The sequence below is a fragment of the Pogonomyrmex barbatus genome, unplaced genomic scaffold (assembly GCF_055798465.1).
Source record: "Pogonomyrmex barbatus isolate J1 unplaced genomic scaffold, ASM5579846v1 scaffold20, whole genome shotgun sequence".
In the NCBI taxonomy this organism is placed as follows: domain Eukaryota; kingdom Metazoa; phylum Arthropoda; class Insecta; order Hymenoptera; family Formicidae; genus Pogonomyrmex; species Pogonomyrmex barbatus.
In genome coordinates this window covers 2,026,667-2,042,675 of record NW_028297117.1, presented here as the reverse complement: position 1 = coordinate 2,042,675, position 16,009 = coordinate 2,026,667, and the positions used below count along the sequence as shown (strand labels likewise).

General features: G+C 30.4%; 1 protein-coding gene across 8 annotated transcripts in view; it reads right to left on the bottom strand.

Annotated features, from left to right (window-relative positions):
- Nucleotides 1-16,009, bottom strand: part of LOC105432259 (uncharacterized) — a 239,088-nt gene that overhangs the window by 187,210 nt on the left and 35,869 nt on the right. For 4 of the 8 annotated variants that reach the window (XM_089077913.1, XM_089077912.1, XM_089077917.1 and 1 more), the window contains exon 2: nucleotides 15,591-15,781. The exons of the other annotated variants lie outside the window; for them this stretch is intronic. The gene's annotated coding sequence lies outside the window, so the exon portion shown is untranslated. The remainder of the gene's footprint in view (nucleotides 1-15,590; nucleotides 15,782-16,009) is intronic. 8 annotated transcript variants of the gene reach the window in all.

Below are 16,009 nucleotides of genomic sequence, written 5' to 3'. Positions count from 1 at the left end.
CAAAAATCTATTAGTGTGCAATCGGTTATCCGTCAACGCGTCAATCATTGTTGCTTATCGCTCGATCAAATCGCTTTACTTTATTAGTTTCAATTAAACAATACAACTGTAAAGCATGCGGTACACCGTTATAACACAGGAATGCCACAGGCCAAAGTGGAGAAAGGTGCTGTGGAATTTGGGATACGATACCACAAGTTAGGGACATTAAAGGGGAACGTCTTAAAGCAAATATGCTACCTTCTCTCTTGCTAGCCATTAACACATTTTAAACGGAATAAAATGGCGTAACTTTTTTGAAGTAAAATAAGCAAGAAATTTAGAAATTTATATTATATCCTAAAATTTCTATCTCTTTTTATTATGATCTAAAGTAATGTTACATCAGCTGTAATAATTGACTATTATTATAGATAATAAATTATTTAATATTTATTGAACTACTAATTAAAAATGTTCTTATATTAAAAGCAACAGCTACAATTTCTAATTATATCATTAAATTATTATCTTTATTTATAAAGAATCATATTTTTTTGTAATTCTTTATTCTCTGAAATTATAGTAAAAGATAAAAGTCTCTTCTTAATTTCCTGATAGTTTATTATATTTTAACCTTAAAATATACAATTTAAACGATTATATTGAAAGATGTAATAAATTCCTACTTCTCTCTACTTTATTCTGTTACAAACGAGTAAATTCGATTGGTACTACTAGCAATCGCCTTCCAATTTTCTTTTCTTTGCTACGAATACGATCACTACGTGATCAGTAGAAGAGTAGGCACCGAAAAGAAAGATGAATGCGAGTCAGTCCACTGATCGAGTCTTTTTACGACGATCGATTGGAATCCGTTGCGACGAATGCGAACGATACTCCAGAGCACCGTTAGTAGTGCAGAATTTTGTTCCTTTTCACGCAAACGAAGAGAGAGAGAGAGAGAGAGAGAGAGAGAGAGAGAGAGATCAGTGCTTGCTTACAGTGATCAAAAAACCTCGGACAATCCGTAACGATCACCCAAGAATCACAGTCACCTCATTTCTAAGGGGAAAAACGCGCGGCATCGACCGTAAAACTGCAGCGTATACCCCATCTTTTTCCCTCTCGGACGCGAGATTTGTCCACGAAGAAGCTAGACGAGATGTGAAGAAGGACGAGGAGAAAGTTTACTCGAGCGACGGTTTTCCGCGGGGATCACGGCGGTGGCTTTTCTTTTCGAGATCCGCGCGAGATCCTCGCTCTTGAAGTCTAGAGATCCGGTGTCGCTCCTTTATCTCGAAATCAAATCTTCAAAGATAAGGCTGTTCCTGCAGACTCGTGATCTCACGTATCTCGTACAGAACCAAGATACTGCGTCGAAGTCCCGGTAAAGTCGAATTGAAGACGCAAGACCAGTCACGAGTTTCTCACAGTACGAACGTAGCTAAGTTTTAGTAGCAAAAATAGCAGTTTCTTTTGGAAAATCACGAATTATCGAATAGTCTTTCATAAGATTACATCTTTATGGAAAATTTCTTTATGAAAAATTTCTTCATGAAAACTATTTTATATTCTATTTTAAAAAGATCACATTTATTTTATTTTATAGTATACCTTTTCTATCTTACACTATGATATATAGTGAAGTTTTTATTGGATAAATTTATACATTTCTAAACCGAACAAAATATAAATTTAATATAAAATAACAATAATTCGTCGTTTTGTTTTACATGTCAAAACAGTGTTTGAAATACAACAAAATAACACATTAATGTTTCCTTTTCAGCACTTTCACTCATTAAAGTGCCATTTCAATCAATAGAGATGCAAAAATTTATCTGTGTTCTCTCTACACAAATTTATTTTTATTTTTATAAAAATGTGTGCGTTTACAATTTACGATCACGTACACTGTGTCATGTTCCCGTGCCAAGCGTCAAACAATCTCAAGATTCTGCAATAATTGCGATTCGTGTTTCTTTCCAATGCAAATGTCGCGCGTACAGAGAGAAAAAGTGGCGGTAAACTGGTGGCGAAATAAAATCGCGAAAGACCACGAGATATTTTTCCTTGGAGTTGTCGCGCTAGTTGTGTAACCACGGCGCGGAGAAACAGTAAGTGGAAAATCTACTTTGAGCCGCATCCCGTGAAATTCATATGCAGGTGACGGCGCGAGATTCGCTCACTCGACGTAACGCCGCAAAGAGGAGGAGGCCGTCCTCGTTCCATTCTTGAAGAAAGAACTAGCCGAGAGTGTCCTGTTGTCCCCGCTACGCGTCGCGCGCGAGCCTTTTCCGCAAAAGCTCTGAGAACTCTGGGTCTGAATTTATTCTTATTTAAAATGGAAAAGTTTCCGAGCGGCGGCGGCGGCGGCGGCGGCGGCGGCGGCGGCAGCGGCAGCGGCGATGCGCTTGAAAACACGTAATTTAGTTTCGTCGGTCTGCAAAGAGATGAACGCATGGAGGATCAGGATTTGGAGGTAGAATAGAGAGAAGGAGAGAGAATAGAAAAAGACAGGGAATTTATTCTTGCAGCTCTATACGAATTGCAGAAAATACGGCGGTGAAGAGGGAGGGAGAAGTTTGGAGGGAGAAGTTTTTCCCGTTCAACTGTCCTCGATTAGAAATCGGATTTATTATGCGAAAAGATAGTTTAGAGCGCGACTTTTAATCTCTTTCGGTCTTCTTTAATGCGTAGATATATAATGGTGAAATTTATGGGAATCCACGTGCGTTTTTTGTGAAATGTATTTCCTTCGCACGTTCAATATTTTTCATATGTTAATGTTTGTATAAAAGATTTGTATAAAAGATATTTGTATAAAAGTGTCATTTTAACTATGAAATGAAATTGAAAGCATTTACAAGTTTTTGTGCTTTTGAAACGTTTATAAAAAAAACTATACTTCATTTATCTCTTTTTATCTTCCAAATCATTCATCTTTATAAAAGTCATTGAATTGCAGATTACGTTGCGCGTTTGAAAAAGTTTAAAAAGGAAATACACGATCGTAGAGCGTTAAAATCATGCAAAATAATATTCCATGACGTTTAAATAAAACAACATTCTTCCATTAGTTTATATTTTCAATTACGTAAAAATCGTAAAATAAATTCGTATTGTTACTCAAAATTCAAAAAGACAAGGATATAAAATCGATTCTTATTTATTTAAGCTAGACATTGATTTAATAACGCAAAATATGATTAAAAAAGATAAAGTGACTTTGTTGCAATCACGTCATGCATAAGAGAATGCTTCTATTGTCGAGGAAAAAAGTTTTATCGCAGAATTACGAGAGAAAAAATATTAGCATTTTGATAAGCGTCCTATATTCAGATAAATTCCTTTGTAACGTCATCATAAGTAATAAAAATGTATAACAATAAGAGACAAAAGTATTGATATGTAAATGTCACAGTTTCAACAAATTTGAAGTGAGTTTATATATAATATTTATGATAGATAATACATAATACATAATACACAATACTGCAATAATTGACATAAATCTGGGGTTGATATAAATAAAACAATTTTTTTACATAAAAATAATTTATTAATGGCAATAAAATTAATGACAGATCAATAATAAAAATGTTGCACTTTTATTTTATTTGCTACACATTTTACATATAATTACATAAAGTTTAATATAATCTCTACAGAAATCTATTAAAATTAATGCTTTCTTTCTTCTTGTTACTGCGTAATTATTTTATTTATTAAATGATTATAACATTTATATATGTTCGATATAATATATTCTTGCTTCAAAATTGGCATAATTTGAAAAAACGTGATTTTTTTAAAATTATTGTCACTTTTATGTAAACAATGTCTTCAATTATTAAAAGAGCAAACTAACTTAAAAAAATAATAAAAATAAAATAATTTGATTGTATGTATTAGAATAATATCAAAATCGTCCTAATTCAAAAAGATCTTTTAAGGATTATGAAATGACAAAAATAACATTTGGTCATGTTTGCAAAAGTACATTCTTTTAAAATATATTTTCCCCTTTTTCAAAAAATTTAACTTTTGTGTTATGTGCACTTTTGAAGCAAAGTATGATATAACTTTGTAAAATTTTATTGATTAAAATAGTTCTTTAATTATAAAGTGAAATCAATTATGAAATTGTTTTTTTATTTAAATCCAAAAGTAAAAATTTAAGTGCAAAAGTTTTATCAATGTTATTTAAAGTCAGGTTTATTTTATTAAACACATATCCATATATCGTAAGTATCAAAAATATAATATAATATTAAACCAGATTTATTTAATCCAAGTTACTTTTTATATTAATTTCAAAAGATACGATGAACATATCTTATTTCATTCCGTCATATTTATATCTGATGAGCTTAAGCCGAATATATAACGATTACGCCAATGTTCTGGCTCGTTAGAGACGACGACGACGCTCGATCGCAATTATAATCCAAGTGATCTCATGGTTTCAAATTAAGCAGTGAACTCGAAAGATCGCGTCCAGGAGTCGATCGTCCGACGTGTGAGCAAACCGACAGCCGGAGCAACATGAAAATCAAGAGGAATATTCTCTATCGTCTTCGTCGTCGTCGTCGTCGTCGTCGTCATCGTCGTCGTCGCCGCCGTCCTAGATTCCCTTCAACGTGTACTCGATTACAGTTGCCGTCTCTCGCTGCCGCGTTGAATCCCAATAGCACGAGATTTTAGTATATACCGCATTCACGCGATGTTCGCTCGTCGGGAACGTGTTACCGTGAAACGTGTTCCGTATACGATGCCGCTTAAGAGCCTTCGCAAAAGTGGCCGATCTAACGCTAAGTGCTTCTTCATCTCACACCGGTGAAAAGGAATTTTAGGACTCGCTAAAAAATGCAAAACTCGAAAGGAAACAGTTTCTTAACTTTTAGATTCCCTTTCCTCGATGTAATCTCCTTCCTGGTGACTTTTTAGTCTAACTAACGAGCTATTTCGTTGTATTGTTTCTTATCAGTATTTTTTTTTTTTTTGAGCTTTGCACATTATACAGAACTTAAAATTCTGATTATATTTTTATATAAAAATGTTATTTTAAATCTTAATATATAACCAGGGATATAACTGAAACCATGAAATAACATAATGATGTATCAATGATTATATAACTTGGATGATGAAAAATTTAGTAATTGTTACTAAACCCATATAAAATAATTTATTAATATTAAATGTAATAATAGTTATTAATGTTAAAAGCATTAAGAAATTACAGTAATTTTTACTTTTTTAAATTTTGATTCAAAGAAAGTCTAATCAATTTAATCTCAATCGCAATTCATATAATACATCACTTGAATTTAAATGTAACTACATTGTAATCGAAAATCTAAATTGAAAATTGAAATCAGTTAGAATGTCTGAAGATTCTCTCTTTATATGTGTTGTACAATTATATTATGTAAATAAAAAATGAAACTTTTAATAGAAATTTTATTATTATTCTAGGTACAATTTCTTCAATATGTTGCTTTATATTTTTATCAGTAGTAATGAATATTACATTTATAATATAAACATATGTACATAGAAACAAACTCATTCTGTATTATTTAAACCTACTTTCAACCTACATTCTATTTATTGTGTCAAAAGTTTAGATTTTTCGAGTTAAAAATTGTCACGTATTCGCATTTTGCATAAAAATATTAAAAATTTTCTCTCTTATTTCTCATCATTATATCATTCTTCAATTACAAGTGCAATTTGTAATGTAATATCAGAAATGTAATATCAGAACAATCAGATCGATATGTTAAAGTGCTCTTATATTTCGATCAAAGATAAAGTTTTGTTCTTTTAAAATAAAAAAAAAGACTATTTCATTATTTCTCCAAAGATTTTGCAAATTAAATTAAGAAGAATAATGTTACCTGCATAAGAGCGATCGTCAAATGTTCACATCGTAAATTTGAGCGGCTCATCTCCACTTAAAAACTTTCTAATCTATCGCAGATGCAATCTTCCTTAATGTTTTACGGAAGTGAACTGCGTGATGTAGTGGTCGCGGGTGCTTAGAGAAGGCTGCATGGCAAGAGTTCGCACGCGACTTTAAAAATAAAGTTTCTCCGGAACGGGCAGACACGGTCACCTAGCGTGGATGAACCACGAGTCCCTCGGGAAATCTTACACGCAGAAACACGCCGCACTTTACATACTGATCTCAGCTTCATATCGGTCGCCTGAATTAATCGCGAAAAGGAAAACTACTGACTCTTTCTCTTTCACCCCTCCCCCCCCCCCCCCTCTCTCTCTCTCTCTCTCTCTCTCTTTGTAGTCGAAAGAAGGATACCAAAGATATATTAACATCATGCTGCTATTTTGCTCACTCATGTGCATTGAAGGAAGATTTATCCTCTCTGAATACTTTAACACGAATTTCTTCTCTGATGGCCAGCTGTTTATCCATTCTATTACAAAACAACGACACAATCTTTGTTGAGATTACAAGGAATATTCCTTCGCTTGTATCCGAATATAAGGGCACTTTAACATATCGATATTGTGAATATTGCGCTAGGTTAGATGCCACGTTCATCGCGAGCGAAATTTCACGACAAGCGAACTGGTAGATGGTTCATCCTTTATCGAGCCAAGGGGAATATAAGTCTTCGTTTCCTACGGGATGTTATACAAGGGAGATGTTATACATTATGAAAATCTCTATTGCGAGACCGAGAAAACTTTCGAAGGCAGATGAGGGTGGTTACCGTAGGATGTTTGATACTCAATGTAGCATTCTTGAAAAATTAACAAGAAGAAATATAGGTTAATCGTACTCCGTCCTTCCCCATGTTCATAAAATGTAACTCATTACTTATTTACAAATCAATATTATTTCCCATATTAATAAGATATTTAAAATTTAACTATTTTAAATTTAACTATTTTAATGGAAGAAGAGAAATCTATTATTTAATATGGATAGTAAAAGAAGAGATTGAGATATTTTCATTATTTATTATGTTTTTTATGAGCGATGCAATCTAAATCTTATTAAACTTAAATAAGATCTATATTAGAAAAAAAGAAATATTTTAAATATACATTATATATTTAGGCGTATTCTAAACGTTACGTTTTTATGTAAAAGTTTAACTATTAATATATACATATATAAAAACATACTACATTCTTTTGTTAAAAATGGTGGATCCAACAACATTAAATACATAATGGAAATACAAAATGGAAATATTATTTCTATTGTAAATAAAAAAATATTAATTAATAAAGTATAATACATTTTTATTGAACGGTATAACAAAAAAAAATTATTTTAAATTATGATTACTTGGCTTATTTTGTATTGTATTCAAACAATGTATTCGAGGATCGAGTGCAAATATGCTCAGGCTCGATACGCTCTGGGCAGAATATCTTCTTATACGGAAGATTCGTGGCTACATGCAAGATATGTATGTTGCGGGCATTAATTTAACGCCCTCAAAAGCAATTTGCTGCCTTGTCACGACAAGACAAATGTTACAGACGACGTAACCTATGTTACTCTCTCTCTCTCATGTCGCTCCTCCACCTGTCTCTATCGCCATTTCTCCAAAACAGGCTCTACTTCGACTATTCCGTTTGACCGACTCCTCTTAGTCGCGCGACCTGATGTTAATAAATTACGGATGTGCTTACAACTGCATGTTTGCCAACAAGCGGCACTTTAGTAACTACTAAGAGACTTTGATATCTAGAGCTGTTTTAAGACCTTTACACTCTACATTCTCTTGCTTTTTCATTTGCATCACCTCAAATATTAAAATTTATTTACGATCTTCTCTTTGTTTTCCCTCTTTTAAATTTCTTTTCTGATAAATTTTCTCACTTGAATGTGTAAAAAGATTTTAATTATTTAAATTTATTTTTATTTCTATAAACATAAATTATTATGAAATATTAATCTCAACTTATATCTTAATTAACATGTTAGATATGAGAAGTTAGATATGACTCTATTTTGTAACAGAGTTTATAAATTACTTTACATTTAAACATTTAAACATATTAACAGATATTTAGGTAAATATTATACCGATTAAATTATTTACAGTACGTTCACATTATATATCTAATGACGAATTAAAAAAATAGAAGATCTTTCCAATTTATTTGGCTAGTCTTGCTAACTTCTTAACTCGGGATTTCCCTTCTTAGCAAATATACATTGCGATATTCTAGAGAAAAGTTTCTTGTGAACCGGAGCCAAGATTTCACCGCTGCTTTAAGAGCGATCGCACGAACGCAGCTCAGTGTTCCAAATCGTAGAATTTATGCGTATACTTGCTATCCGATTCTACGTAATGGCAAATACGTACTAAGGGTTGTGAAAGTAGGTGTCCTACTGTCGGAAACGAGCGTTAAGAAAGCCAATGTGAGCGCGCATGTTTCATAATTAAGCTACGATAAGCGGATTGCCATTTCGTGGAAGTCAAGCGCAGGTTATTTCCGAACGCGAGACTTTACACCATTATATTATTATAAATGACATTTTGACAATTCGGGGCTTCCAGAGAATCGAATGGGAAATAAATTAATATGGCGTAATTGCCGCAGCGCGACATAGCTAGCAACTATAAATTCAAATAAACTTTAGAACGATATATCAAAATGTGATACATATTTTTAAACTTTAAACATATTATAATCTATTATAATATTAAAATAATATAAAGAATGTATAATGAAAGTAAAGTCTAATTTCTTTTTATTTTAGAAGGATAAGTAAAGAAATAGAAATTACAAAATTTGTGAAAAATATAACATTTTGTTACAAATTCATTATATATAAACGTATATCTCTCTCTCTCTCTCATAAAAAAAAATTCTCTATATGAAGCGTTTATTATATCTATTATCTTATACGGAATATAAATACTGTTATCAAATCCAATCTTTATAATTTATATCTCATGCCTGAAACTGTAATATAGTTCTATCATTTATCATAGTATAATATATTCTGTTTTCATAAATCCGCATATACGGAAAGACAAAAAAAAACTAATGAAATCCCATTCTCTTTAAGAAAGGAAAAAAATTTTAGAATATTATTTCATCATATTAAATTGCGTTTCTATATTTCTACTATTTTTTATAATTATAATTCCTTAAAAAATGTGGACATTAATAAAACATCTATATGAAATATAGCATCAAGAGATTTAAAAATTTTAATTGCCCATTAAGAGCTGAGCTTTCAGCTTAGCTGGAAAATTTTCATCTTTTTCTAACGTGAATATTTAAAGATTCTTCTAAACCTGGACGAAACTTGTAAAATTTACTCAAATCGAGTGTTATATATTCGTTAAAATAAAAAGTAAAATTTTTTCAGAATATTATAATACATCTTAGATTTTTATATATAATATTAGAAAATTTATTACAAAATATAATTTAAAATACAAATCAAGCACACAATTTTATTTTAATACGTCATTTACTTTAATTAAAACTGGCTGTAGATACAATTATATATTTTTTATTTTATTTCTAATTATTTTTATCTAATATACTATTTTATTATTCCGCATGCATTTAAATATATTTATAAATAATAGTTAAATAATATTGAACAATTTTTTTTTTTATAAAGATATATTTTTTAAGAATTGATATAACCAAGTTCTTTACATTTATTTAGTGATACCGAATTTAAAAAGGGGATCAAATCAAATATATACAAGAAAAATATTACGTTTAATGTGTGGCAGCAACGGGAAAAAGATCAAAAGGCATTATTTATTTTCTGCTCTGGCACATCCGAGTTGAGTTCCGTGAGTTTTTATTGACGTAAAATAGCAACTGCAGTACAATTTTTCTAATAATTTACGTTGCAAAATATATTTTATTTTATACGCTTTCATATTGGAATGGCATATCCACGTACTGATCTAAATAAAATGAATTTTACGTTGGATTAATTAATTTTTGTTGTCGAGATCAACGCGAATTGGACTGCGAGTTGGACTAAATAAACAATATTTATATAACTCGTCTGATTTCTAAACTTATTCAAAAAGAAATAATCGAGTATAACGTACCACTCAATCAATATTTGTAGAAAATCAAACTTACACATAAACTAGAATCCATTTACTAAAAAATAGACATTGTTAAAATTTCGATTTGAGAATAAAAAAATTAAATAAATGATTTGATAAACAGAAGCGTGTTTTGAGTAAAGTAATTTACGTTCTACCTTAAATCCAGTTATCTCACCGTGGCCCCGTGACGGATTTCATAAATGCGTAACGAGCATTTGGAAATATTCTTTTTCCGTAAACGACCAAATTGAAACCGGCACAGAGTTTATTACAACCATGCATGCGTTATATGGATGCGTACTTTCGTTGCAGAGACCAAAATTAATTAAATCTGTCTCACTCTGAGCGAAGTTTAAAAATGATTCGTGCGTTGAAAAATTCTCCTATAATTTTATAGAAATCTCAATGTGACCACCGACTATTTAAAATTCTGATTTAGAATCAAAATGAAATCATATTTTATTTGCACAAAATTTTTATCACAGTAAAATTGAAAACTTAACTTATTAAAAAAAATTAATTTTAATGTAAATGAATAATAACTTTTTTAATGTAAATGAATAATATATAATGTATCATATAATTCTAGTTACTTTCATTATTTTGTTGATTATTATCACTTCCATATTATACAAAATATGCTAATAATTGTATATCACCTTTCATTTAAATTTATAACTTTTGTCAATCATTTCATTTCATTTTTTTACTTCTTAGAATTGTCAAAAATAAACAAACAATTAAACATAAATACATTATTACAAATAAAATTTGATATCTATACAAATAGATAAAAAAACTTTATTTAAAATTTGTTTTAATTATATTTACAATTTTTTGATTTTAGAAAAAGAATATGGAGTAAGAAGAAAAATATTATTTTATAATAATTAGAAACTATCATTGTTTGTTGTTCATTTACGTTGGTATTAAGTACTTGAGAATGTATTAACATCATGATGTAAAATTTGACATAACAAAGGAGCACTTAGATCTTGTATATTGTACATTGTATTGATTTCCGACAAGAGAGCAAGTTAGATGGACGTGCATTAATTTCCCAACTCTTTTCAGCCGTCTATCTATCGTGAGTTTCTTGCTTCATATCTTCATAGAATAACATATGCTTCACATATCTTCAGTTTCAAAGAAAACTATAAAATACTAAGGTAATAAATAAAAAATAATATAATCATATTTGCATTATAAATTAGTTATTTAACTTTATAAAGAAAAACATTTGTCACAGATATAATAATATGAATTTTTTTAAATATTACATTTTCTTATTATTCCATTTCTTGTTATTCTATTGGCTTATCTTGATCTAATATAATAATATAATAATAAAATTCTTTTGTAAAAATTTACATGTTTATTGGTTTTTTAAATATTTTATTTATACATGTATTTAAATCAAATTTTTTTAATAAAATAAGATACGATAAGATGAAATAAGATGAAATAAATTAATTGAAAAATCAGATCTTGTTGACATATTTTTAAAAGTATTACTAAACGTTCTTTGATTTTTATATCATGTATTACTATTGATATTATGTATCAATTATTTTCATTGAATCTGAATGGAAATAGAAAATAATTTTTAATAGGAAAAAATTGTATTAAAATTTAAAAAATATAAATATAAAATATTGTTTAACATATTTGCATATTATGTTTATATTTCACATTTTAAAATAATTTTAATATCTAAAATTACCTTGCTATAAGAAAACAAATTCAAAACGAAGAAAGTTTTCATTGATCTCAATCTTTTTGCGTCTTTATGTATATAGTCACGAAGAGATCGCGACTTTAACTTTTTTTAGTGGACAGTGAATTCACGAAAAATTTACGAGTCCGCGAAGTATCGTGAATCTGACTTTTTGATTTTATGCTCTCGCGCGTAAAGAACATCCACTCGTATTTGCGTTCGTGATAATACTCGAGACAACTAGCTCTCCGATAGACGAAGCGTTTGCAAACTGTGCTTATATAAGATGTCTCGTTTATTTATGAGCAGCGCGATACACCTTTCCGGATTTTATAGTCAAGGACTATCTTTGCCGTACTACAGAAATCTTTGAATACTCGTTTCTTTCGAAAATGATGACGCCGACGACGTCTGGAGAATGTGCGAAATCTCTTCAACTCCTCTGGAGCAATAAATCGCATTTTATACTTTATACGCCAACTGCAATATCTAATATTTTCAGTTAAACCAGTTACATGACTGTTACAAAATTTATTAAAATGTTACAAAAAAGTTTTATTTAACATTTTATAGCATGAATTCAGAACGTAAATTCATGTTGCAGCTACTGAAGTATGTACGTTGAAATGAATATACATACATTTCCTTTAGAATAAAAATATATATATTTTTTATTAATACATGACAAATCATAAATTAAAGAAAAATAACATTAAAATCGCAAAATTGCCGAATTCAAATATATGTCATGTTTATTTCTTGGCATAACGTTAAAATCATCGTTCTTGCATAAAAACTTGCATTATAAGACGTGCATCATAAAATTTCACTTGTACTACCGTATACTATAGAATAGTTTTTCGCCATTAGCGAGATATTGGAACCTACGCGAAATGCTTTATCCGAGCGTGAACTTCATACTTTCGTCGACCTACATTTACTTTAGCCGGTTTGCTGTTTCCGGCCGCGCGCCAGCAAACTACAAATTCGAGACTTGTGCCGATATGTTTACAGTTCGCCGTTTGTACTTTATCATAAATGGAATAGCATGAGAACGCCGATTGGCCCAAGGACCATGGTTACGGGAGTTTCCCCTCTCGCGCACTCGCAAGAGAACGAAGGATTAAATTAATCTTCTTACCTCTTCTCCTACCTGGTAATGACAAGAACAATTATTGGTTTTAACGGGCGGCTGGTCTAAATAGCCTTAGCAGAAAAGAGTTAAAAGAAAACTTTCTGCCATCACCGTCGCCATCGTCCTCGTCGTTCTGTCGTGTGAGTTTCGTGTGAACAAGTTTTGTGCTTCATTGTGTGCCGTTGAGTTTCAACGTGCGGAACTTACATACTTTAAATCGAATTGCTATTACGTGCTTCCTCTTTTCTCGTCGAAGATTCCTAATGAAGCGCGGAAGACCGCGGAGTAAAAAAAAAATCTGAGGACGGAAAGGTGACTCTCCCTCGCATAATCCTCTTAGCAAAACTTCTTAAAGCAGCACGTTGCACATTTTAATTAAAAAAAAAAGCGATAAGTGGTAAATCCCGAAGACCTGTCGCGGTCAGACGAGTGGCGAGTCCCGACAATGAAATATCACTTTATCGGTCGGTTCATAAATTCCGCTTCTTTTTCGATGGGCTTGAAAAAGATTGCTTCCTCGACTGCACCTTTTGTTCGTTTAATACTATAAAGGCCACATCAGTAGTCGAACACTTCTTATTTACTGATTCTCGGGCGAATTTCTTGAACAATAGTATTTCAGAAACTATTTATATTTTGAACACTTAATTTAATAAATTTCTTTCATCCTTAGTATTAGATAATTAAGTTTTCTATTTAATTCTTGTTAAAAAAATTAATTTAGTTGTTACGACAAATAGCTGATAGTCACGTCTTTTTTTATATTTTAATATAATTTATGCAATTTTGTTCTTTACTTTTAATAAATGAAGTTTATTAAATAGTGAAGTAAAAAAAATTTTATGTTAGATAATTAAATTTTATTAATGAAAATTGTTTATTCTCAAAAAAATGCAATTATATTCATTGATTATCATTATTATTAGTTTTTTTCTACCTCGCGATATTTCTATTTCCAATATTTGTTTTAATATTGGAAATTAAATCTAATTCTAAAAATTATAAAATAATATAAATAGTAGAAGTCTGTTTTAAAATAACATTAATCTTAGTTTCTAAATACAATACACACAAGTACACACACACACACACACACACACACACACACACACACACACACACACACACACACACACACACACACACACACACACACACATACATGTGTACACGCTTATGCACAAATACGCATTTGAATTTGCAGTCCACTTTCAATTGTGCAAATCAAAATTATGGAATTGATATGGAGGAAAGAATATGAAAATATAATATACAAATATAATATAAAATTAGGATTTAAGTCGGTAGACGAATCGACAAGTATATCACGGAGGATAATTTTTTCCTCCAAGCGATCTGCACGATATGAGTTGCGATCGTTATCGATTTATGAGCAGCAACATCCCTTCGGATATGCGCCGAACTCGCCCCATAAATACCGAGTGGCACGTAGCTTTTCGCTGTATCTGTCATAAATACGCATTTTATCTGCCGTGGGATTTGAAATGAAAAACAGTCGTCAAGAGCTCATGGGATTACTCGTAAAAGGGGCCGATGGTCGCGGAAGGGTTTACAGCTCTGACGCACTTTACATCTTTTAGTCGCGATTTTGCTGGACCGACGCATCCTTCCTATGTGAAAAAACTTTTTGGATGAAGCGATAAAATTTGTTATAGTTCTTGTAACAGAAAAAGAAAAAAAAAATTTAAACCATTTTCATTGACAGAATTAACAATTGTTTTTAGATAAGATAATTTGGCTAAAACATGAAATACAAACTTACAATTTATTAAAATTAGATTATATTACACAATTGTTTTGTTATTGTTGATTATTATTCTTTATAACATTACTATTTTTAATTTTTTTTATTAATTGTCATAAGTGTAGTTATCTTTGTATCTTTTGATCTTTTTAACAATTACGTGCGTATTCTATATTATGTTACATTTGAGTTTTTTTTTGTATCATATAATTGGTTTAGCGACACTCGTAAACGATTTGTCGCTTTTATTGAAATATCATCGAATTACAAAAAAAAAATCACATCGCACTTTTGATAAAATAAATTAAAAATTTAATATTAAATTGATAAAATAAATTACATTTGCTATTCAAAACTGTAGTTAAAAAAATATTGTAAATAAATTTATTTAACAATTATTTGTTTGTTATATTATATGTACATCATATGATACAATGGATAAACAAGTGTAAGTGAAAATTTTGCGAAAATATATCATTGTTAAAAAAAAATTGAATCGTAACTTTTCTCTAATATTTATAATATTGGTAAGTAAATATTGTTGTTTTATACTTGTTATTGTTGGGATAATTATTGTAAAATTAAGAAAAATGCTAAATCTTAATTTTCTGGACCGAATTTTGACAAATAATTTTGAAAAAATTTGATCTTTATACTATATAGTGCAAATCGTGTTAAATATAAAGCGAGATTAAACAAAAAATAATTTAATATTTAATAATAATAATATTATTATTATATTTAACAAGATAATTATATATTATATCAAATTTATCTTTTCTCGCTCTTCAATGAACAGAGATTATTTTATAAATTCAACTCTCTAGATGTAGGGTTTTGTGCTTTATAAATTTCAATGATGCTTTTCATTCTTTGTGGCAAATGCCGAAGCAATATAAAACTTACATTTCAATTTACGTCTAAGAAAGCGTAGTTCTCAAAATGTCTGGGAGCTCGCGGGGTGAGGTCTCATAAATCTCGTCGCGGGCGACGAGAATCAACCTGATGCCGGGTAGCTCAAGAAAATGAGTAAAGCCGCTCGAGCGCCCAGACGGCACGTGTCGAATTATTCATTCGTTGTCGGTCCGAAGCAGCACCTGTGGAGAAAGCCTTTATCGTTTCACGCGATTCAAACAAGTCAACGTAGTTAATAAAGACTCTTGTATTATGATACTGGCAATAACAAATGAAATGGAAGAAATCCCTAAATAAGAACAAATTTTATGTTTCATTAATTTTAAAGTAAAATACAAAATACTAAATACTAAATACAACTTTATTTGGATAGAGTAGATAAATAGAGTAGATAGATAACTTTATTTGAG